Here is a 22,973-nt window from a genome sequence, read left to right on the forward strand (position 1 = left end):
AATCAGAAGAGAATCATGGACCGTCTTGAACAAAACCAGGCTGAACTTCGTAAGGACATGGATGTTATGGGTGAGAGGATGACCCAACTCTTGGAGACTCTCAATGTTGTTGTTCAGGGGCAAGAAGAGCTCAGACAAAGTGTTGCTAAGTTGACTAATGGTATTCCGACCACTGTTGCTAATGGGGGATCGAAACCCGTGCATGTGGAAATTCCTAACAAGGAGGACTCACATCATGAGAATGATTCTGAGCTCGAAAATTTCAAATTCCTGATCGAGGAAAATGAGAGGAAATTCCACCTCCTGGAAGAAAGATTGAAGGCTTTAGAAGGTCGAAGCTCCTCTGGTTTAAATGCTATTGATTTGTGCTTAGTGCCCGATATCAAGATTCCTGCTAAATTCAAAGTCCCCAATTTTGAGAAGTACAAGGGTACCACTTGCCCGATGAGTCACATCAAGGCATTTTGCAACAAGATGGCTCCGTATGCAGAGAATGACAAACTTCTAATGCACTTCTTTCAAGATAGCCTCAGTGGAGCATCCCTTGAATGGTATACACGACTTGAACGAACCCACATCTGCACATGGGATGAACTAGCAGAGGCTTTTCTCAAGCACTACAAATACAACAGTGACATGGCTCCTACTAGACTACAACTCCAAAGTTTAACTCAGAAGGTTGATGAGTCTTTCAAAGAGTATGCACAAAGATGGAGAGAATTAGCTTCCAGAGTCCAACCTCCTCTTTTGGAACGAGAGCTTAGAGACATGTTCATGAATACTCTAAAAGATCCCTATCTGAACATGATTATTGGATGTGCTTCCTCCGAATTCTCAAATTTGGTTGTCGTAGGAGAACGAATTGAAAGCGCCTTAAGGATGGGTAAAATCCAGGATATTGCTAATGTTTCCGAATTCACTGAAGAAGAGAAAAGTGAAACAAATGCAGTTTCAGAGAATGGAGAAGTGGAAATCCCTGCTTATCCTCAGGTTCATGTTCTTAACTATCACCAAAATTACCAACAACAAGGTCCACAAAGGCCGAGAAGACCCCCGAGAAAGATTGACCCGATCCCTATGACTTATAGTCAACTACTCTCTCGTTTACTCAATGAATCCTTGGTCGAACTAAGGGAGGCTAAGCCCCCTCCAACACCGATTCCTCAAGGATATGACTTAAATGCAAAGTGCGAGTACCATTCTGGGACATCTGGACATTCAACTGAGGATTGTAATATTTTGAAACACAAAGTTCAAGATCTCATTGACTCCAAAGCGATATCATTCACTCCAAATGGTCTTCACATAAATTGAAAGGTTCATGGGGCTCCCGATCGAGGGATAAGCAAGACCTGGTCTATCTTGAGCATTGCGCCATTTGCATTGCTCGAATCCCTTATAGCATTACAAATTTCGGGGTGACTTGTCAGATTCTTTTTTCCATGTGGTAATCAAGAGTGTTCTACACAATGCTTCTCATTCTCAAGTTGCTTCCCCGTTTGTTGGAACTTCAATTGGTTAAGATTCTAGTATTGGGACTTCACCACAAGTAGTTCTCTTGAGTTTGATGATCATACAAGGTTCTTTCCATTTATGATGGCGAATACTACTCTAGCAACATCTATGCTTGGGGCTCCCGCACGAGGGATAAGCAAGACATACTCTTATCTTGAGCATTGCATCACTCGCATTGCTCGAATCCCTAAAGTAAGACAAAAATTTACAAATCTTGGGTGACTTCGTTGGAGTCTTCTTTTGAAGTAATCCGAAGTGTTTGAAAGGAACTGCAAAAAGTATTCAAGATCAACAAATCCAGACGGAGTCAAGCCTCCTCAACAATGGAAATCATCAATTCATTTCTACATTCTCATTTGTAGTTTTCCTTGTTTTGTTAAATGTTTTTCCATGTAAAACTTGTTTGTTTTTTAATGAAAATAAAAATGCATTGCATATGCTAGTTTCGAATCAATCCATTCGTGTTCACTCATATCTTTCTGTCTATCGATATCAAACTCTTGATTAAGCAAAAATAGCAAAAGGAGAATGATGAAAAATAATAAAAATGCAAAATCTTTAATTGTGTGCTTTTGAATAAAACCCCGCTGAGGATGTACAGGCATTGTTTCAAATCCCCAAACACCGGAGATATAAGGGAGATAGACCCTCTTTAACCCCTTTGAGCCTTGAAGTAGGAGTTTCTTTTCTATACAAAAAAAAACCCTCACATTTAACCCAGGGGCGGGGTAGCGTTCAATTAACCTGATCGAGCAATCAAAATTCATCAGGAGTGTACATCTGAGGATACAACAATGGTTATCTTTCAAAAGGTTGAGAAAAGTCAATACCACAATGGTAATCCCTCATCAACCAAAGAATGAGGCAGTCACAATCACCTCCCGCAAATCAAAGATTCAGGATCACACGACTTGTAAAAAAAAAAAAGTGAATCAAAAAAAAAAAAGAAAGAAAGAAAGAAAGAAAAGCCCGCTAAGTCAACAACTTGAAAGCAAGTGACTTAGGCAAAAATTAGGGCATCCCGCTGGACTCCAAAATAAAATTCAAGATAATTTGTCCAGGCAAAAGTTAGGGAAACATAAAAGGCAGAAGCGAAAAACGAGGATTACAAAATAAAGATCCTCATCAAAAGAACAAAGTCGTGTGATCAGACACCAAAAAAGAAAGTGAGTGGCTGCCATGTCCAAGAAGACTTCATTGATTCTTCAATCATCTCAAACTCCTCTTGAAGGATGAACGCTCGTATCAGGTTAAGTTGAACTTAGGACATGAGAACATCACGAAGAATGGGTGGGTTAGGTTAGACTTTGAGCTTTAAATCCTTTCTTTTTAAAACCGTGAACCAGGCCACGTTACAACCCTCAAAAGACCTAATTGAAGCGGGGTTTATTTCAAAAGCAAGTTGTGTAAAAAACTGACTCCTAGATGCTTGCTTACCATTTACGTTGATATCGATATGACAAATAAATCAAACACTGAATGTCACAACTTTGTTTTAACAACTTTGATCTTGAAGCTAGCATAAGCATTGCATTAAGATTATCATCTTCAAAACAAATATCTTTTACTTGTGAATAAACACTTGACATCAAGGAAGACCAAACAATGAACAACTGCAGAAAAAGTTGATCGATTCCATGAGCCATTCACTTCAAAGGCTGATTACTCCAAAGGGCAAGTTGTGTGAAGACTCTGTCAACTGAGGCATCCATTCAAGCTTCCATCAATCTGGGGCAATCAAGTCGAGGAATCTCTCTTGGGTTCAACCAATCTGGGGCAGTTACGTCGAGATTCGACAAATCTCTCCGAGGATCCTTTGAGGAGAATTCCTCCATAAGTCACGAAGCTTGAGGCACAATCTTCTGAGTTTTATTGTCCTCTCCCTAATCATAGGAGTTTATTTCTCCTGGAACTTTGGCCTCTCCCCAAGCACATGAGTTTATTTCTCATGGGAGTTGTTCCACTTCCTCAACTTGATCACCTTATCTGAATTTCTCATCCTCAACATGGTGAATCGAGGGAATCTCCTCAAGCTCACCATCCCCAAGCAATTCAAGATGTAGGGAAAGTCAGATGAAGTCACTTCCTCCCCAACGAAGCTACATTTCAATCCTCAGTGCATTTGCCAATGATCTTTGATACTATAAGGTTTCCAACACCGATTCATATTGATAGCTCAAGACAACAAGCAACGGACCCCAATAATCATGCTTCTCCATCACTCTAACGCCTTCATTTGGCACTCTGCATATAGTGTTCAGTGCATATAACATTGCATCCACAAAAGCGTAGCATATCCGTCAAAGCGGATCATTACACCATAGAAAAATTCAAACATGCATACAAAGCATAAGCCAGATAATACAAATCAACACTCAATCAAGACGATGATACTTCCCCACATAAAATGTTGTCCTTACAAACTCCGATTGATATCTGTTACTACATCACAAATCTCCTCAAACCATGGTGCCAATACCTGGTATCCTCAATCCCCAAAAGAAGTCTCATGTTCTCTCCCCAATGTGGATCGGATACAATGTCTTTCTTCGTCAGAATTGTTGTCTCAAAGGTTATTTCCCGTGTGCTGCGTGCAGATTAGAGCGTGAATGAGGGTGGGCATTCAACCCATCTCATTTTTCAACCGTTTGAATAACCATACTTGGTGTGTGGCAATTCGAACGATTGCCGCTCTTGAAGAGTTACACCCCGCCTTTTGGCCTGAGGGATTAATGTAATTCTTATGCTTCGTAAGCATCGATATTCCCGTAATCCCCAGTGGTTACTATCGTCTTCTTGTCAAGTCTAGTCGTTACTAGTCTTGTGATGGTTATTTCCCGTATGTTGCGTGCAAATTAGAGTGCGAATGAGGGTAGGCATTCAACCCATCTCATTTTTCAATTGTTTGAATAACCATACTTGGTGTGTGGTAATTCGAACGATTGCCACTCTTGAAGAGTTACACCCCGCCTTTGGCCTGAGGGATTAATGTAATTCTTATGCTTCGCAAGCATCAACATCTTCGTGATTATGTCTTTTGATCGAGTCTAGTCGTCACTAGTCTTCGTGGTCCCTTTCCCTCGTACGGGAAAACTTTTTAGATCCAACCCCCGTGTTGTGTATACTTTGCCTTCCGTCCTGGCAAACCATTTCAAAACTAATTCCCAATCCCCAACCTCAGTGTTGCTATTAATTCTTTCTTCCCTTGACCTCAGTGTCGATACATTTCTTTTCCAACCTCAGTGTTGATGTCTATCCTTTCCTTGTCCAACCTCAGTGTTGATGCCTATCATTCCTTCGCCGACCTCTGTGTCGATGCCAATCGTCATTCACAACCTCAGTGTTGATATTTATCTTTTCTCGTCCCAACCTCAGTGTTGATGTCTTCGACCTCAGTGTCGACGCCTTTCCTTTCACAACCTCAGTGTTGATGTCCCCCAACCTCAGTGTTGATATGCTCCAACTTCAGCGTTGATGTCCTCCAACCCCAGTGTTGATGTTTATCCTTTCTTTCAATTCTTGTGGATCGTAGGTCCGTTGACCTTATCCTCATCCTTTTCAATTCTTGTGGATCGTAGGTCCGTTGACCTTATCCTCATCTATTTCATTTCTTGTGGATCGTAGGTCCGTTGACCTTATCCTCATCTTTTTCATTTCTTGTGGATCGTAGGTCCGTTGACCTTATCCTCATCTTTTTCATTTCTTGTGAATCGTAGGTCCGTTGACCTTATCCTCATCTTTTTTATTTCTTGTGGATCGTAGGTCCGTTGACCTTATCCTCATCTTTGCCAATTCTTGTGGATCGTAGGTCCGTTGACCTTATCCTCATCTTTTTCATTTCTTGTGGATCGTAGGTCCGTTGACCTTATCCTCATCTTTTTCATTTCTTGTGGATCGTAAGTCCGTTGACCTTATCTTCATCTTTTTCAATTCTTGTGGGTCGTAGGTCCGTTGACCTTACCCTAGTTTCGAGTCACGGATCGTAGGTCCTACCTTTCCATCGAACCCGTATTTTCCAACCACAGTTTCATACAACAATCATTTCCATTGAGAACCTTGTATTGGCACCTTGGCTACGTTACAAGCTATCACCATTCACATCCAGTTATTCGCTGTATATTTCTCCACCAGAAAAACAATAAATTTCTCTTTCCCCAGCAGATATCAAAATACAAAAATAAAGGCAACACTTACACCATCTTCTCTTTAAGACAAATTTCAGGTACTTTGATATTTAATCTTCTTCCACCTCGAAGGTTCGAAAGACTAGCGTCAATCTCACCTTCAGGTTTAAGACGATTAAATAGGGGCAACTGTCATACCCCAAATTTGTCCTACCCTTTAATTTCTAACTGGCTTTAGACTCGTGTTTCATCTGCATACCTCCACTAGGTCATTTAACACATCATGCATCATTAATCAATAAACATGGCAAGGGATCGAGTTTGTATATGGAGCTCAGGTTTCACGTTGTTTGAAATTCATACCTTGTACAAGCTTGTTTCTATTGAGGTTTTCAATTGGTCATGGATTGAGGTTCATTTCACTATGCTTGTGTCAATTGGTGGATTTTCAGGGTTGTTCCTATGATCATTCGAAGTTTTTCATCCGATTATTTGGAATACAAGCTATTCGGTTGAGGCTTCGTTAAAAGGGTGTGGATTCATTCATTTAAAGGTTTGTATTGGGCCACCTTCAATTTTTGAAGACATCTGATGGAATTTTGACTGTGACCAAAGTCCACAATGGATTATTTTAGACTTTTACCTTATGATGCTTCGTCATGTTGCAAATTGAAGAGCTGGAAATTTGAAAATATAGCAAAGGGAGAAAAGAGTTGAAATTCAAAAGTGATATTGGAGGGAATTCTTTTTAGATACAAAATCATCGGATTACATGGATGGTGTCATTGGAATCCAAGGAAGGTCATTACACCATTGAGAAGTCATTACACCATATTGAAAAACTACATGGTTGACCGAAGTCAAACTGACCCTAAACCTGTTGCCTCATACTTATACACTACCACCTTTCCAAGGAATGCTTCATATTGATAGATGTAAATTTCAAAGGTCAAAATTGACAAGGAGGAAATTCTATTTCATTCAAATTTGATACAAGTTTATGATACAAGCCAGGGAGATTACAAAGGAAACTAGTAGAAGACCCGTGCGTCCGCACGGGTAAATCAAATCTTAAGACACACAAAAAAAGTTTAATAATTCAAATGAGAAATGTTAATTTAAGATTCACAAAACTTAATATAGATGAAATAAATCTATATATAGTAGCTATGTAAATAAAAGAGCATGGAAATGCAATAGTCATTCATATTTTAGGTTATTTGATAAGGTTGGATTGTTGGTGATATACAATTGTTATTATAAAATCACTAATAATTAAAAATATTTAAAAAGAAATATTTATCAAATCAACAACATGATAATTTAATATTTTTAATAACTATAAATATGACTAATAACTATAAATATTTATAAATATCACTGATAACTATAAATATGTACAAATATTCTGTTCATTAAAATAAAAAAGGTATTATGATAATAGTGACCCGTGAAAATAGTGAATTTCAATGATAAAATTCATAGGAGTTGCTATAATTTATAAGTAGCATTCTCATTGTTTGCTTAGAATACAATAATAAATTAATAGTTTTTGTAATAAAATTTCGAGAAATTACAGTACAAATTACAGTACAAATTACAATGAGAAACTATAACATAAATCTTTCTACAACTGTTGCATGGATATATTGTAACAAAAGATTATTTTTCTTGCAGTATTACAATCACATTGTTCTAGTGTGACACGACACTGGTATTTGTGAAGTTATTGATATAAAAACAATCACAACCGTTCTAAAAGATTATTTGGTGACTTGTTTGAAAACTTATTTTATTATAAAATCTTAAAACTTCTCGTTGTATTTTTTTCCATCATTCTATAGGTGTTCGCATTCTAGCATGAATGATAAAATATATTCATATTGATGAAATTTTTTTCAAGAGCAAATACTAATTTTGTTTTTGTTTTTCATATTTCTTTTCAATATATTAATGATAAAATTCATATCTCAATAAGTTTTGAAAAAATAAGAGTACATAGTGCTAAGGAGTTGAGAAGTTACAAATGCGACAACACGTTTTAATCATGACCATGTTTCATCATCACGTGTTGAATTGAACAACCCTCTTGTACAATTTTTGTACTCTGAACATCAAGTTCAGAATCATATATCATCCCATTTTTCCAATTGGTAGAACCATCTTGGCCCAAATCTATTTTCCATCATACCTGATGTAACCATAAACCTTAATTGTAATGTCCCTTGTATCTTCACATGTGTCCCACACTGCACCATGATTTCAACTTAAATATTTCCACTATGAAGATCCAACCTATTAGTAAATGAATAAGCCACAAAAACCAATGGTTGCTTATTATTTTTGATGAAATTATTTAACATACTATCTTTGTTTGGCCACCTTGATAAAAAAATTTAATTACTAAATAATCTGGTTTTTTGCTTGATTCTTCCACGCGAACATCCCAATTCTGTTTGATATGAAGAAATGGCACCATATTGTTTCAAAAACGGGAATGACAACACCGGTCGAATACATATAGCCATTAATAGTGAACAAATAATAGACAGCGATATACAGTTATAATCCATGGCATCCTATTTAGAAGTCAGAACAAATAAATATTAATGACAAACCTTCCATAATTTAGCTCCAACTCATAATCAACTATAACATCATGCTTGAATTTACCTAAGCATCCTCTGTCACTCTAAACAGATGCATCTAAGACTCCGACCAATCAACCTCTTGGCATCTGTAAAAATAAAAAATCCTTTTAGCATCACAGACTCAGCATCTCACAATTCACTATACACTTAAACCAACTAATTGGTTGCATAATAGAAAATTTCCAATTCATCTCAAAGTAGTGCCTATGTATGCTAACATGATACTTTATTTGCAAGGGATGCTATAGAAAACTGTCATATAAATTTCAAGAATAATATACTGATATGAATTATCACTATAACAGAAAACCATGCATGCTTTGTATTTCCATGAAATTAAATATATACCTTTCAAAAGTAGTTACCAATCAATAGGTAAATGCAAAAGTTATCAAATAGTTATGTGTCTTAGGAATTCAGCTAGAACAACACAAAGAAGGTTAAACATATTTGACAAGTTATAGTAGCTCAAATGAACACTCATCCTCAACAATGTCTCAGCACCATCATTTGCAATCTTCCCTGGTCGAATAAGAGGTCTCAGCTCAGCAAACTCCCTTGCATTCTTGAACTTTCCCGTGCCTCCTATTATCGATAATCGCGACATTCTGCTTCCTATCTTATACAAACCATAAAAGTTCAAGCTATCTTCATATTTTTCTCCTTCAAACAAATTTGTGGATACCATCATCTGTCTACTCCCATCTGCTGAACATGCCACATAAACACCTTGAGCTTTTCCAACTATTTGAGAAACTAACTTAGGCTGAGCTGTAAGTATATCATCAAAACAATCTAACTTATAGTATACTCGTAATTATTATTCACAACATAAATGAAGAAAAAGAGAGTAAAGAACATGACATATTTACTCTTTTATTAAAAACAGTACCATGAAACACTTTATGTTATTTGCAATGACTGATGAGTGGAAGGCACTGTAACACAGACTGCAACAACACATAAATATCAAACATGCTTTGAAGAACAAATTAGGTAAAATGTTCTCATTCCTTGTGAACAACACCAAAGAATTGGCTTGATCAGCCAAAGATTTATTGACACATTAAGTATCCAATGAGCTAAAACGTAATTCTGAATGGCATAAGAACTTTCACCCTACATTATTTTCAATATCCCTTTTCAGAATAACTTTTCAATAGATCAATTAAATAATAATGATTCACAAAAGGACAAATGGGTTCTAAACAAAACCTCCCTGACTAATTCAGTGGTCGAATTTACTGTTGTGCTGTGTGCATTAGGTTCGCATTATAAGTGATTCTAATGACTTAAGCTGTTTCCCTTAAATAGTATTTATTTTAATGCAAAAACATAAACTTTTATCTGTTTCCCTTAAGTTGTTGAACTCTTTTCATTTTCTCAGCTCTCGATCCTTTCCATTGCTGTCCTTAGCCTTATCCAAGGCAATTGGAGTCTACAAAAGCAGATAGAAAACTAAGACAACAAACTTTCAAAAGTAAAACTCTAAATAAGTAAACATTGATAGCAAATAGAAATGGTGGCCGTTGTATAAGATCCAACTCAGGACATGATCTGCTCAATAAGTCACAAACTAAAGGTCCATTTCCCTGAAGGAAAATTGAGAGTCACTAACTTATAGGCAGATATGGTAGTTAATGACACAAACACAAACCTCTGTGACAAAAAAAACATGTAAACCATATTGAAACCTTTGAGGCAATTCTACAACTGCAAGATGTTCTGCTGACTTTGTTTTCGCATTTCTGACATATACAAATGAATTCCTAAGGTATTCAACTTAAGCAGAAGATTAAGAAAAACAAAAACCAAACCATCAGAGCAGCCCGTCTACGTTTGTCGTCAGATATATTATCCTCTTCAACAGAGTTCCATCTTTTACAACTCTTCTTCTGTTGCTTCAACATGTAGTGCTCCATTTGATTTCAACATCCACAATCACAAGGATGCAGTGAAACACAATCACAAACTTAAACAAACCTGCAAAACAAAACAAAAAATACCAACAACAAATATGCAGTGAAATAACACAAGTTTGACAAAATCACTATTTATAAAACCAGATGTTCTATGTTATATTGGAAGATATTGAGAAATTTCAACAGTGAGATTTGAGCAATTTTTCAACAAATATTGAGTATATGTTTTTCTCTGCCCACTCAAAATCATTTTCCAACTCCTCGAATCCGATTCCATTCTTCTTTCTGCGAGATTCACAATTCTGCACAGATTTATAACCCACATATAATTGTGAAACGATAACAAAAACGAAAACAAAAAGCAATATGTGAGGAAGAAATATGTTTCTGATGAACAAAACCAAATTTACAAATCCATTTGCAAAAAACCGAAAATGAAAATGAGAGGAAGAAATAATCTTACTTCGGCGCTTCCAAAAATGATCATAGCAGCATAGATCTAAGAATACAAAGGAGTGAGAAAATGAAGGAGTACAAAGCGAAGAAGAAAAATGGGAAACGATGCTCGTTCTTACCGAATCGGCCGGAGATGGAGAAACGGTGGTCGCCGCCAAATTGATCAACCAAATGACATAGACCGTGAGATTGGAGTGGTTGGCGACGTTGCTAGGGTTTATGGCTGCCGCTTGGGTTTGTAGAAAAAGAGAAGAGAGAAGACCATAGAAAGAGAGAAGGTTGAGAGATGAATAGATCGAATATGTGATTGGTTTTTCATTCGGAATTGGTTCTGATCCGGAGAATGGGCGGCGGCGGCTAGGGTTGGGAGAGGGAAAGGAGACTAGAAGAGGCTGTAAGAGAGAAATAAATTTGAACCGTGAAATTGAAATGAGAGAGAAAAAAAAGAAAGTAGTACAATGTGGGAAATAAGGACCAATAATAGTGCAACACTTGGTGCAACAATTCAGAAAAGTAGAAATGTAAATGGTAATGACCAATGAGAAGAGAACAATTGGCATGGATGAATTTCAATTTGGTTAATTACCTGAATAACCTTTTGGCTTTGGAATTGTTTTATTGTGGAAGGGTAGAAAGGTCAGTTTGGGCAATTCTTTAGTAATGGGTAGATAGTTGATTACAAACATATGCAGATCCATATTCTGGTATAATCATACACTCATTCAAATTTCAACTATTATTGCCATGTACATAAAAAAGGGCCATGTTACATTCGGTACAAAATTACACAGTGCAGAATACACATTAAATTTTCTTCATCTTCCTTTACCAAGTCTCCTTCGGTTTCACTTTGCTCGCCTGTCTTCGAGTCTCGCCTTCCATGGTCCTACCTCTGAGTCATGCTTCAAAACATAGGAAAACTCACCAAGCTCGGTATCTAAACTAACTGCATATACCGAACAGCCCTGCATCAATAAGAAAAAAACTAGTTCAGATACTCAAGCTAATTCAAATTGTGCACGTTTCAAAGGTAAATCGAACAGGTTCAACTACACAATGTTATCATCCAGAACAGTCCCATATTGCATCAAGAGATCCCTGCATATACACACTAAAATCATAACAGAATCCCTACACAATTACCATTCAAACCTGCCGCCATACACATATTCATGATCAGTTCAAGACAACTTCAAATCAACTCATACAGTTCCAAAACCAATACAAAAGCAGAGGAAGCAACTAACTGTTTTCATAATTTACAACAGAAAAACAATCTTGAAACTAACATTTCTCCTACACAGTCCCTACATCAATTAACCAATTACCTTCAAGCTTTCTGCACCTGATCAAAACCTACCACACCATTCAAAATATCAGAGCCTGTCACATTCAAACTTCACACTTCAAAAAGCCAAAAATTCAGAACAAATACAAAGGCAGTCCCACACTTTCATTCATAACAAAAAATAAACAACTCCATACATTCATACAAGTTCATTCCTATCAAACAGACCCAACTTTCATAACTACCTCCTAACAAACTTTCAAACATCTCTAACAGAATTCCCAAACTAATCATAACTACCTAAGACAATCCAAACCTCTTTTAACAAATTCCTAACAGATTCTTTACAACACCCTAACTGTTCTAACTAACCTAACAGTTTTGAAAACAGAATTCATAACCAACTCCTAACCCTCATAATCAACTCTCAATCTCACCCTTCAATCTCATAACCGAAAAATTCAATCCAAGGGCTCTCATCCTTCTCACTCTAACTAACATTCATCTTCACTTCAACTATATAAACTGAACACCATCATCTTCATCAAGGACTCACGCCATTTCCTCCATTCTCTCTCCACCTTCATCTCTTCTCTCTGCTCCACATACGCCATTTTCACCCTCCACAATTCACACACGCCATTTTCTGATACCATCACCTTCACTATACGCTCAAATATCACCATTGTTGCTAGAGTTTCAACCTCTGAAGCTCTAACAACTGAGCTGAACCTTCATCCATAACTCCATATCTCAATAGCACACTCCTTCGATTCAACTCACAACAAACTCACACTCTCCCAATTTCACTCATTCTCACGCAATAACACGACAACGCAGAAGAGAAATCGCACACAAAAAGAAGAATCGAAGAAGAGAAGAATGAAAAGCAAGAGGAATAAACAGTAAAGGAATTCGAAGCCGGTACCTGTTCGGAGTAGCCTCTGGTATTTTCTTCTCCATTTAAGCGTCTTCAAGAATCGTCACCACCGGTAAGTTTTCTGATCGATCACTCTCGCACATTACCTGCTTGATTCTTGGCACCATTGTGTAGATTAAGCCTCCACAGTTATTTTCCCGAAGGTCTTGATGTCTTCTCGGTCGCCGTCGTCACTTAATTCGAATTTCTAGAACCTAGGGTTTCGGGAGGGAATTCATCGGTCCGGCCAAATGAAGGATTTTCTGGGCAATCTACGGACATAATTGATCTCAGGGCTTAATTTTAGGTTAGGTTTACGTTTAGGTTGAGTTGATTGAGGGTGATTAGAGACGGCGGCGAAGGCGGTGGTGTTTCCGCCGGAAATCGCAAGGGAAGAGAGATACGAAAGCGAGAGAGAAGAAGGAACATGAAGAGTCACAACTTTGACTCTGGACTCCGACTTCATGAAACGCACCGTTTCCCTTGAAACCTCTTCTTTTTTTTTATTTATTTATTTATTTTTAATTCGTTTTTTTCATTAAACCAAAGTCTAATAAAAATCTGAAAACAATCAACTTGGGCCTTACACGATTTGCTGCGCGTACACCCCCATAGGCCCACAAACCATATATTTTGCAACATAAAAAACCTCTGGGCCTCCTCTGTTTGGGCCAGGCGCCTGTTTTACTAATTGCACTGCCATTTTAGCATTAAACCCCCTGACTCACATTTAATTGATAGTTTTTTTACTTAGTTCTTTTTAGTATATTTTTTTAGACGATAAAAAACATGTAAAATCATAATTTTCTCATTATATTTTTAGGTAATAACAATAGTTAGAATCATAATTTTTGTTTGATTTTAGGTAATAAAAATGATACTAGAAAACCCATAAAAATAGTAGTTTTTAGTTTAATTTTGCACTAATACTTGAATCATTTTCTTTATGTTTTGTACCATTTCCATGCTAATTTTTGTATAATTTTTGTGTGACTTTGTTGCTTAATTTTGGCCATATTTTTGGCCTATGTTAATATCATTTCCATGCTCCTTTTAGAATTTAGTCACCATGTTAACATTAGGATTTAGACAAAACAATAACAACTAGGCTAATTCTTAGGCTAGTCCCCCACTTTTTCATTCTTTTTCTTTTCCAACAATAAAACATCTAATAAATGCTTGATTAAAATCCCATAAAAAATACAAAGAAAATACTTAAAACACTAATAATCAAAGTGAAAATTCTTAAAAAGGGAATGGAAGCTTGAACGTCCCTTGCTTAAGGGAATGTTCGAGTGCTTGGATCTCCCTTGCTTAAGGGTCCCATTCAGGCGTAAGTTCCCAACTTCTAAAAGACACGAACCAAAGAGTAACTCGAGTTTCCCTTGCTTAAGGGATTTCCTCGAAACGCTCAAAGTCTCTCTCTCATCTCTTTCTCTTAAGGGCATTGTTATCTCCGCTCCATTGCATCCTAGGCGATCCCTTATGCAAGAGTGCGAGCGTTAACGCCGCCCAACTAAAAAACACAAAAACAAACACAAACATGTGAGCCGAACTACGGCGCTCTGATTCCTGAAAAGGATACGTAGGCATCAAGTCGCGGGGCTTGAACGAGCACATTTGTAAATATTCCTTCTTTTCCCCGTATTTCTTTTGCATGCATTCACATATAGACATAGACATAGTACACACCCTTTAGATAGAAACAAACATAGGTGGATACCATCGAGTACGATGGGCGCGAGGGGTGCTAATACCTTCCCCTTGCGTAACCGACTCCCGTACCTTGATTCTCTGGTCGCAAGACCTTGTTCCTTCCTATGTAGGTTATCTGATATTCCTTTCCCTTATGGGATAAATATATTGGTGGCGACTCTGTTCATTTTTCGCGAGCGTGCGACAATATTGAATTAATAATTAGAATTATTAAGGATTTTGTGAAAAATAATGGAAAAGAGGATGGGTTATGACATTAGCCCATGTGGGAGAATAGTAAAAGAGGGGGTGTGGTGTAATAAGGTTTTACTCATTTTTATTATTATTTTTCATAAAATAATTGGAATTGGGAAGAAAGGGGAGAACGTGGAAATGAGAGTCTGAAGGTTTTGGAACACGAAGAACTGTAAGAGAACTGAAGAGGGAGAACCAATCAAGAACTCTTGGCTATGGTAAGGGGAGACTCTCCATTTAATCTCTATTATCGTATTATGGATAATGATGTTGATTAGGAGTATTGTTTGGATAAATGGATTCTCTATTCTGAATTTTACTGTTTGTGTTCATCATTTGGATTGGAATTTTGACTGTTAATCCCTAATAACTGAGTAGATTTAGGTTATGACGAGTAAAAATCGTTTGTAGAATCATATACTATTGATGTTGGATGAATTTTATGTGTCTGGAAGTGTAAAATTGCTGGTTTCAGATCAAAATCGCAGGCTGTACAGGTGAATTCGCGAGGAAGACGAATGGGTAAGTTGCAGGTTTTGGTAAACTGCTGCCCATTTGCATATGATACCCGTATGGGGGGTTGATACGCGTATGATACGCTCCCCAAGTGTGTATCAGGTGGCACCTTCTGCTCATACGCGTATGGTGTGTGCCTAGTACGAGTATGGCATGTTGGTACGCGTATGCGTGTGTTTTGTATGGCAAACAGGTTCTGCTCATACGCGTATGGTACGCGTATGGTGTGTGTTCTTGTGAATTTCTGGCCCTGTTGGTACGCGTATAGTACGCGTATGGCCAGCGTGAACTATAGATTTTGCTGTTTTGTGATTTTGAAAGTTTGACGACGTGTAACTTTTGAACTGACGAATTTGTATGCATTGTTGTTATATGATTTGTTGAATGATGTTAATGTATATATGAACATACTTGTTTATTAATGGTGATGATTGTGATGATAATGAATGAGTATAAGATGATGCTACTCATAGCATGATGATGATGATAGTATGTTGTATATGTGTTTGCATGCATTCATAGTCATTTGATAAGGGCTGAATCCTAATGATGAGAGGATTCTGTGAAGGGCAAGGTTCCCACTGTTTGGAATCTGTGCTGGCAGGGTCGTATCTGGATGATGATAAATCGGTCGGTGGGTTTTCCCATTGATGATGTTGGTACCACATGCATAGTGTCAGTTTCATACATATGCATGATTTTTATAACATGATCATTATATGTTATGTGACAACTTGATGTCTGTGAGTTTTTGACGATGATGTGTCTGAATGTGAAGCGATTGGGTGAATGATATAACTATGATATATTGTTATTTATGATGCAATAACATTGGTTAACTGTGATGAGACTCATCCTTACTTGTTGTCATTTTCAGATTGAGGATAGCGGGGTGACTTGGTGAGGATTAGCTCATAAGTCGGTTTAGTTGTCGTGTCGGGTGTCATGCTCTGGTAGATGTAACACTAGGAACGCGATGTTTTAAGTTTTATAATATAACTCTATTTGTTCATTTTAATTGAAGTCTGATACATCGATGATGTAATGTTGACTTGATGATTTATTTTCGCTGTGTAAACATGATAATTTGAATTACGAGTTATGTTAAATATTCTTAGTGAATGCATGACATATGGCAAATGTGGTTTTCTTTATTTATGAATTGTGGGACCCTTTTGCATGTTACTCTAATTAATATTTGTTAATTGTCGCGGGGTATTAGAGGGGTGTTACAATAGTGGTATCAGAGCATAGTCGGTCGTTGTGACCAGAGTCTTAGTGTCAGTTTTCCTGTGTATGCGACTAATACGAGCTATTTGTTGATACTTTTGTTCTGATTTAAATTGTTTGTAATTTAAGCAGAACAATGGATGGAAGAGGAGAAAGAAATTATGATGCTATCGCTGAGGCTCTGGGCATGATTGCTGGTGTGCTTGGAGGAGGTGTCGTAGGAGCAGGGATTAGTGCTGATAGGCAACTGGGGAATTTTCAGAGGAACAATCCTCCATTGTTCAAAGACACGCATGATCCTGAAGGTGCTCAGAAATGGCTTAAAGAGATTGAGAGGATTTTTAGAGTCATCGATTGTGCTGAGAATCTCAAGGTGAGGTATGGCACACACATGCTATCTGAAGAAGCTGATAACTGGTGGATGGCAACCAGAGCTGAATTGGATACTGATGGTATAGAAATCACTTGGGCTGTATTCAAAACAGAATTTCTGAGAAGGTACTTCCCTGAGGATGTTAGGGGCAGAAAAGAAATCAAATTTCTGGAGCTGGTGCAAGGTAATATGACAGTACCAGAGTATGCTGCAAAGTTTGTTGAGTTGGCAAAGTACTATGTTCACTACAACAATGACGAGGCTAGTGAGTTTTCAAAGTGTGTCAAATTTGAGAATGGCCTTCGTGATGAGATCAAGCAAGGCATTAGATACCAGAGGATTCGGAGGTTTGTTGACTTAGTGGACTGTAGCAGGATTTTTGAGGAAGATAACATCAAGCTGAAGTCATCTCACTCTCGCGAGTTGGTTGACAGAAAGGGGAAGAAACATATGGATAGAGGTAAGCCATATGGTAGAGGTAAGTCTGCTGATTGGATGAAACCTAGTGGGGGAGATTCCAGTGCTCGTATCAGATGTTATAATTGTGGTGAGATGGGACATCGTAGGGACGAGTGTAAGCTTGATCAGAAGAAGTGTTACAAGTGTGACCAAGTGGGCCATATTGCTGCTGACTGTAAGAAGAAGGTTGTGACTTGTTACAACTGTGGTGAAGAGGGTCACATCAGTCCGAATTGTACCAAGCAAAGGAAAAACCAATCGGGAGGAAAGGTTTTTGCTTTGACCGAGTCAGAGACTACTCCGGAAGATAGATTGATTAAAGGTAAATGTTTCATTCATGGCACACCTTTAGTTGCTATTTTTGATACTGGAGCAACTCATTCTTTTATTTCTTTGGATTGTGCTAAGAGGTTGAATCTAGAGATATCTGATATAAATGGAAGTATGGCTATTGACACTCATGCGTCGGGTTCAGTAACTACTTCGTCTGCATGTTTGAATTTTCCAGTTGACATTTTTGGTAGAGAATTCGGGATGGACTTAGTGTGCCTTCCGTTGAAACAACTTGATGTAATCCTGGGAATTAACTGGTTGGAATTCAAACGTGTTCATATCAACTGTTTTGCGAAGACAATAATTTTTCCTGAAGAGGTTAATCCCGATGATCTGGAAATGACACCTCGGCAGGTGAATGAGGCTATCGGAGATGGTGCAACAGTGTTTATGTTGTTTGCATTGATGAATTTGAAAGGAAAAGTGACGAGTAGCGAACTACCAGTGGTATGTGATTTTCCAGAAGTTTTTCCGGAAGATGTGAATGAATTACCACTAGAAAGAGAAGTAGAATTTTCTATTGATTTGATTCCAGGAAGTAGTCCAGTGTCGATGGCACCATATCGTATGTTGCCGTCTGAGTTGGCTGAACTGAAGAAGCAGTTGGAAGAATTGCTTGAGGAGAAATTCATTCGTCCTAGTGTTTCTCCGTGGGGTGCGCCTGTGTTGCTAGTGAAGAAGCAAGAGGGTTCGATGAGGTTGTGTGTGGATTACAGACAATTGAGCAAGGTTACTATCAAGAACCGGTATCCATTTCCGAGGATTGACGATTTGATGGATCAGCTACTTGGAGCGTGTGTATTTAGTAAGATCGATCTGAGGTCTGGGTATCACCAAATTCGTTTGAAAGATGACGATATTCAGAAGACCGCTTTTAGAACGAGGTATGGACATTATGAGTTTCGGTAATGCCGTTTGGAGTTACTAATGCACCTGGTGTTTTTATGGAGTATATGAACAGGATCTTTCATCCTTATCTCGACAAGTTCGTGGTGGTGTTTATAGATGATATCCTGATATATTCTAAGAATGAGGAAGAACATGCGGAACATCTCAGAACTGTGTTAGAGCTGTTAAAAGAGAAGCAACTTTTTGCCAAGTTATCAAAGTGTGAGTTTTGGTTGAAAGAAGTCAGTTTTCTGGGACATGTAATTTCTGAGAATGGTATCGCGGTTGATCCTACAAAGATAGAAGCGGTATCTCAGTGGGAAGCGCCAAAGTCAGTGTCGGAGATTCGTAGTTTCCTTGGTCAGGCAGGTTACTACAGGAAGTTTATAGAAGGCTTTTCAAAGTTAGCAGTGCCGTTAACTAAATTAACCAAGAAGGGTCAGACTTTTATTTGGGATGCAGAATGTGAAGAAGGATTCCAAGAGCTAAAGAAGAGGTTGACTAGTGCTCCTATTTTGATTTTTCCAAATCCGACAGAATCGTTTGTGGTTTATTGTGATGCTTCGTTGATGGGTTTAGGCGGTGTGCTGATGCAGAATCAACAAGTGGTCGCTTATGCGTTGAGACAACTCAAAGTGCATGAAAGGAATTATCCGACTCATGATTTAGAGTTGGCAGCTATGGTCTTTGTCTTGAAGTTGTGGCGACATTATTTGTATGGTTCGAGATTTGAGGTGTTTAGTGATCATAAGAGTCTGAAATATCTCTTCGATCAGAAGGAGCTGAATATGAGGCAGAGAAGGTGGTTAGAATTCCTTAAAGGTTATGATTTTGGTTTGAATTACCATCCGTGTAAGGCAAACGTGGTTGCTGATGCATTGAGTAGGAAGATGTTGCATATGTCTATGCTAATGGTGAAGGAATTGGATTTAATTGAACAATTCACAGACTTAAGTTTGGTATGTGAAGGTACTCCTACTAATGTTAAATTGGGTATGCTGAAGCTGAATAGTGGTATTCTTGAGGAAATCAGAGAAGGTCAGAAAGCGGATGTTGAATTGATCGATAAGTTGACTTTGATTAACCAATGCAAGAGTGGTGAATTTTGAATCAACGAGAATGGTATACTGAGGTTTGGTGATCGAGTTTGTGTTCCTGATATTGCTGAACTCCGAAAGCGTATTCTGGAAGAAGGACACCGTAGTGGGTTAAGTATTTATCCTGGTTCTACCAAGATGTATCATGATTTGAAAAAGCTGTTTTGATGGTCGGGAATGAAGAAAGAAATTGTTGAGTTTGTATATTCTTGTTTGACGTGTCAGAAGTCGAAGATTGAGCATCAGAAACCATCTGGGTTTATGCAACCGATGTTTATTCCTGAATGGAAGTGGGATAGCATATCGAAGGATTTTATTTCTGGTTTGCCGAGAACTGTTAAGAATTGTGAAGCTATCTGGGTCGTGGTGGACAGGTTGACGAAGTCTGCACATTTTATACCGGTAAGAATGGATTATCCGATGGAAAAGCTGGCTCAGTTGTATATTGAGAAGATAGTTAGTCTATATGGTATTCCTTCAAGTATCGTGTCAGATAGAGATCCGAGGTTTACGTCTAAGTTCTGGGAAGGTTTGCAGAAAGCTTTGGGTACAAAGCTGAGATTGAGTTCTGCTTATCATCCGCAGACGGATGGACAGACTGAGAGGACGATTCAGTCATTAGAGGATTTGTTGAGGGCTTGTGTGTTGGAAAAAGAAGGTGCTTGGGATAGCTATCTGCCTTTGATTGAGTTTACCTACAACAATAGTTTTCATTCGAGTATCGGTATGGCCCCGTTTGAGGCTTTGTATGGTAGGCGATGTAGGACGCCGTTGTATTGTACGAATCTGGTGAAAGTGTTGTGATTGGGCCAGAAGTTGTACAATAAACTACAGAAAAGATTAAGATGATTCAAGAGAAGATGAAAGCTTCTCAGAGTCTTCAGAAGAGTTATCATGACAAGAGGAAGAAAACACTTGAGTTTTAAGAGGGGGACCACGTGTTTATGAGAGTTACTCCTCACTACAACACGGAAGGGCTTTAAAAGCGCTTTTTATGGGTTTTAAAAGCGCTTAAAAGCGCTGTGAAAGCCAGCGCTGGCGTAGATAACAAAAGCGCTTCAGAAAGCGCTCTGGTAGGCCCCCCCTATAAGAGCGCTTTTCTGGAAAAAGCGCTCTGGTAGGCCCCCCCTATAAGAGCACTTTTCTGGAAAAAGCGCTATGGTAGCCCCTCCTATAAGAGCGCTTTTCTGGAAAAAGCGCTGTCGTTGCTAAATGAGGTATTTTAATGTGCAGCATGTAATTTAATCCTCCCAGTCGACCTGTAATATTTTTGACCTGTATATATGTTTTCAACCTGTAATATTTTCGACTTGTAATATATTTTCGACGATATAATTTCAGCCATCAGTAAGACAATATATATATATACTAATATAATACCATTATAATATCCAAAATTATATATATACATCATTACAACATCAATAATATTATAGTTCAAATCGACACAAATCCTACATGAAAAATTGCTTAATATAAAAGTGACACAAATCCTCTTTGATTTCTTCCAACTTAAGTCTCGGGTACCCAACAGCACGGAATTCGTCAAGGTACTACAAAACAAAAACATAATATGAATGATATATTTAGTTAAATGTAATAAATTATATGAAATTATCTTAAGTTATAAATTCATACCGTGAGCGGAATCTCTAATTGATTCGCCTGAAGGATTTCTTTCATAAACCTCAAAACAAAGTATCCGCAATCTGAACTGTTTCGCTGTTGCGGACACTACATAGAAAAACAAATAAGATTTTATAGTTGTCTTGTTTTATCAAGTAGCATAAATATTATAAGCAAAATTGTGAAAAATAATGTACCTGCACTTTGATCCAAGTAATGTTGTTTGATTTAGTCTGGGATACCTGTGCGTCCCGTTGACTTCGGAACACTTGTATTGATCTAATTAACAAATATATAAAAGCATGTTTAGATCAATCCCACAATTAAGTAAATATATAAATATACACGAATATTTATAACGTTCCCACTTACAAATCAACGATTTCCTTCATAGCCGGATAATTGGTCCAGTCACCATTTACCGAATTCAGATAATACACGACTTCTCTTATAGGGTTGATAGCAAGCAACAACCAGTGTGCTCTATAAATTAAAACAATAGGTTATATGAAAATTTTGCTATACACAAAAGAAATAGAGATTAGATGAACCAAGAATGAGAAACTAACCCTACTGGTCGGGTATTATACGCCCAAAGATGCAGACTTTCTGAATTGCCGGTGGACATGAATCTATCGACTTAGAGCTGTCTAACTGATTCCAGTTCCGAAGCAATTGCCATTCCGCTGCAATGGGCGGAAGACACGAAACGGAATCTGTTAGACAATACAGTCCCGCGCAACACTCTGTCATACAACAACCTTAAATAAAAACATAATAAACATTAGATTATTTTCATTGAAATGTGTAAATAAATTATATTGTGGGACTAATTAAATAATATATCGGATGAGTGAATATTACCGGATGTATGAGTGCATATTACCGACGCCTAGTTGTTCATGCGTAAAAATCTCTTCCAAGTTATCAATTGCAATATGTGACTTGAATTCAATACCGAAGACACTTTCATCCATATTGATTTCACGTAAAGCACCATCCTTCAAATCCGACATATCAACCATTGTTGCGAGCGTCGTCCGGTACCGAGCCACAAAAGCACCGCCTTTTTTTGCCGCTATCTTCGGAGGACCAGTGGGTGGTACGCTACGAACTTGCTGCGTCACTTGTTGTGACTCCCGAGCGGATGCCTAAAAATCATATAAGTTAGGTAAAATAAAAAATCATGCAGATTTAGATTCAGATTATATATTAACACTTTAAATGTACCTCTTTTAGTGATGCAACAAACTCCTCCTCCTGTAAAATCCCTTTACCCTTAATTGCGGGTTTTATAGGAGCAGTCTAAAATTAAAATGTAAAACATAATTAATAAACGGTTTAGAATTGACATTCGAAAACTAAATGATTCATAATCGTTTTCAATATACCTCATCACTAATGGTAATGAGCTCCGAGGGCCATGCAACAAATGATCCTATTGCATCTCGCAGCAATGTCGTCTGTGAGACCATGTCAGGTACCGGTAGCATCGCATCATGATCTAATACAACATCAACCGATACTTTCAGGTGTCCATCCGGGAGCGGTCTATGGTGAAGTAAATCTCCCAAAGTGTTGTGCACTTTTCCCTTGCCAACTAGTCGATAATTCGGTGACGATAAG

General features: G+C 37.9%; 1 long non-coding RNA gene across 1 annotated transcript; it reads right to left on the reverse strand.

Annotated features, from left to right (window-relative positions):
• Positions 1–21,582: 21,582 nt before the first annotated feature.
• Positions 21,583–22,080, reverse strand: LOC131606497 (uncharacterized). Its single transcript, XR_009284853.1, has 3 exons — positions 21,917–22,080; positions 21,720–21,830; positions 21,583–21,626 (listed from the first exon to the last, which is right to left on the reverse strand). It is a non-coding gene; the product is annotated as an uncharacterized LOC131606497 (long non-coding RNA).
• Positions 22,081–22,973: the final 893 nt, after the last annotated feature.

Source organism: Vicia villosa, linkage group LG5 (assembly GCF_029867415.1).
Source record: "Vicia villosa cultivar HV-30 ecotype Madison, WI linkage group LG5, Vvil1.0, whole genome shotgun sequence".
Classification (NCBI taxonomy): Eukaryota; Viridiplantae; Streptophyta; class Magnoliopsida; order Fabales; family Fabaceae; genus Vicia; species Vicia villosa.